Genomic DNA, 3225 nt, shown 5'->3' with positions numbered 1-3225 from the left:
TCTGAGAATAGCACATGCCCATTTTTCAGCAGAGTTTCTGAGCTGCCAGGGACTGACCCAAGCATTTCCAGCAGCACCAACTATACCCCAGCCCCACCCTAGTGAAAGGCAGAGGCCTATGTGTCATGCACAACACAGGAACTCCCTCTGCTCTGGAACTCCATCTAAAAGTCTGCTGGGCTGTCTCCCCTGCAGGATGATGAATCATTCTGGGGACAAAACCTGTTCCTTGGGGTGTCTTAAGCACCTGGCAAAGACCTGGCATTGCAGGTGTTTGTAACCATTGAGGGGGAGAAACTTATTTATAACTTCTGAGATAGAAATATAGAATTAAGTGCCTTTTAGGCATCATAGTCACAGGGCCAGCTCTGGCATTCATACCACATCTGACACTGTCCACACTTGGTGTCAGCACTGTCGACCTCCAACCTAAGATTGTGGACTCTTCACCCAGGCTGTGCTGGAGTGCCTGGAAGTTTCTGTTGTCTGATGCAGTGGCCATTTCCAAAACAGACTAGAGCAAATATTCCATAGAGTAAAGGAAAGTTTTCAAAGTCCGGGAAATGCAGGTCAATCTCATTTTGAGCATATTCACTAAGGTCCTTTATGCATTCAAACAATTAGATTGGGACTGAACTGACATCAATGGATGCTTCTTTGTTGAAGCCAATCAAAGCTTCAAAGAAACTACAAAAGGAAAAGAACTTAAAATGCCCCTGAGGGATCAATTAACACCTTGAAATTTTCATCTAAAAGCTTTCTTAATGGATACCTTACTAATTCATGCTTCAATTCTAATGGGGGCTGGAAATAGAACCCTAATAGAGTTGTTTGGATTGGTTTTTAAAACGGCAGTAACATTTGCTAGTCTACAATGAGCAGCTGAGGCTCAGAGGATGAAGAAGAAACCAATTTTAAATAAATAAGTGCAGTTGCGCATGGAAAAAAATCAACAGGAAAAGCATTTTTAATGATACTCTTCTAGTTTGTGTATTCTGCTATAAACCTTATCCATGATATATGTTTATAGGCCTTTCACAGAGATATAGATTTTTACCTAAACTTTTAAATTAATGAAAAACATATCTACATAAAAGTATTCAAATATGTGTTTATCTGATGAGTTTTGCAAAGTGAACTCACTGTTCTGTCCCAGCCCTGGTCACCTGCCTCCTAAGGTAACAGTGCCCTAGCTTCTGATGCCATCAATTCATGTTGGCTGTTTTTGTCTCAAAGTGGAACAGTAAATACACCCTGTGTCTGGCTTTTTTGCTCAGCACTTTGAGACGAACAATCATGTTGCATGGTGTAACAGCAGTTTCTCTTCTCTGCTGCATACTATTCCACCAAATGAACATATTACAGTCTGTCCCACTGATGACCGGGCACTAGAGAGAGCCACCAAATGGGAGGCAGCAGCTAGCCCAGTCCCACCACAGGAAGGGACAAAGAGGGTAGGGCACCCTGGCCTGTCTCCAACCCCATCACACTGTGGTCCCCTTGTTGCTAGAACTTGGCCTCTGCTCACCAGTGCAAAATAGAAATGTGGAAACAGAGTTTGGGGTGAAGGAGAAAAAAACAGCTTTATTGCTTTGCCAGGCAAAGGAAGGTCACAGCAGGCTAATGCCTCAAAGACTGTGACCCCCTTAGCAGAGATTGGAAGATGGTTTTATAGTTTTGGGAGTGAAAAATAGGGTCACACATAAGGATCAAGGTAGAAGCAAGCTTACATTGTTTTCAAAGCTGTTGTTCAGTGGTCTGGTAGTCTTTTTTTCTGGAATAAAGAATGCTTCATCAATATCTTCCATTTGTTGGGGGTTTTAGTTCTGTAGAAGAACTCAAAGATACTATTATCTATATTCCTTGAGGAGGCATCAGGACCCAGCCCCCAAAGCTGCACTATTGTTTCTGGACTGCTATTTTCTGGTTTCTGCATCCCCTCCCTTCCCTGATTAGCATCTGTTTGAACCAGCCCTTTGGAACTCAGGGAAGGTCATGGAGGCTGAAGTTTACTCCCCAAAAACAAGAAATGGGGGACACAGAAAGGCTTGTGTGCTTGCAGTGGTGTGAGAGCAGAGTAGGAACTGTGGTGGCCGGAGTCATGGCAGGACAGGCATTTAGAAAGTTTCTTCTTCTCTTTGACTGAATATTAGTTGAAAGACATGCAGCTGAAACTGTAACCAAAGGAGGCATTATGCTTTCAGAAAAATCTCAAGGAAAAGTGTTGCAAGCAACAGTAGCAGCTGTTGGATCAGGCTCGAAAGGAAAGGTGGAGAGATTTGACCAGTTAGCATGAAAGTTGGAGATAAAGTTCTTCTGCCAGAATATGGAGGCACCAAAGTAGTTCTGGATGACAAGGATCATTTATTATTTAGAAATGGTGACATTCTTGGAAAATATGTGGACTGAAATAAGTCACTATTGAAATGCCATCACTTGAAGCTGCCCATTCCACTGAAGTTCTGCGATCATTTCATCCTCAAATAATTTCCACGTCTGTCTTTTATAATAAACTGATGATATCCAAACTGATGACATCCAGTGTTTCTAAAATTTAGTTTCACTGTGATGATATAAATATATAAATTTAAAAAAAGGAAGACTGTGTGCCCAGGAACCCAGAGGGCCCTGATTGGTTTTGATAGATAGATAGATAGACAGGCATACATGCCAGCTTTCAGAAAAGAGAGGTTATTAAATTGTTCAATAGGATATCTTAGGGAATCTGAATTCTTCTAAAAAGTCTTTAAGAGCGGACATGAGGCCGACTGTCATGGGCACAGGTGATGACCTAAGAACACCAAGAGGCACAAGTCACCTTTCCCAGAGAGCATCTGTGAGGCAGGCTCAGAGAAGACACCAGAGGAGAGGGGGCACCTCATCGGGGTCTTCTCTGATGTAGCTGTGACCCTTTTCTTCTTGCCCAGCCCCTCATATGATGGTCCTGTTTGGTCACCTTCAGCCAATCCTTCCTCCTATTCCTGGATCCTGTTCCTTCTGATCCTAAAGTGACAGCCGGGCAATGGCTAATATGATAATAAGGAACAATCCTGAAATAATTTCTGAGGAGATTTACATTTTAGGGAGATCTTTCAGAGAGCCATCCCATACCCTTCACTGGGGTCAATTCTAGTCTGTCTGCCTAGACTCCCCACCCCTGAAGTTAAGCTTTACAGAAGCAACATTTTCCATGGTTGTCACTGGTCCATGGTGGCTCAGGGCTTC

At 42.9% G+C, this 3225-nt stretch overlaps 1 pseudogene; it reads left to right on the top strand.

The window, feature by feature from the left end:
- Positions 1 to 2101: 2101 nt before the first annotated feature.
- Positions 2102 to 2409, top strand: LOC125112216 (10 kDa heat shock protein, mitochondrial-like; annotated as a pseudogene).
- The last annotated feature ends 816 nt before the right edge of the window (positions 2410 to 3225 follow it).

This window comes from Phacochoerus africanus, chromosome 11 (genome assembly GCF_016906955.1).
Source record: "Phacochoerus africanus isolate WHEZ1 chromosome 11, ROS_Pafr_v1, whole genome shotgun sequence".
Lineage (NCBI taxonomy): Eukaryota > Metazoa > Chordata > Mammalia > Artiodactyla > Suidae > Phacochoerus > Phacochoerus africanus.
This window is presented reverse-complemented; position numbering and strand designations above follow the sequence as displayed.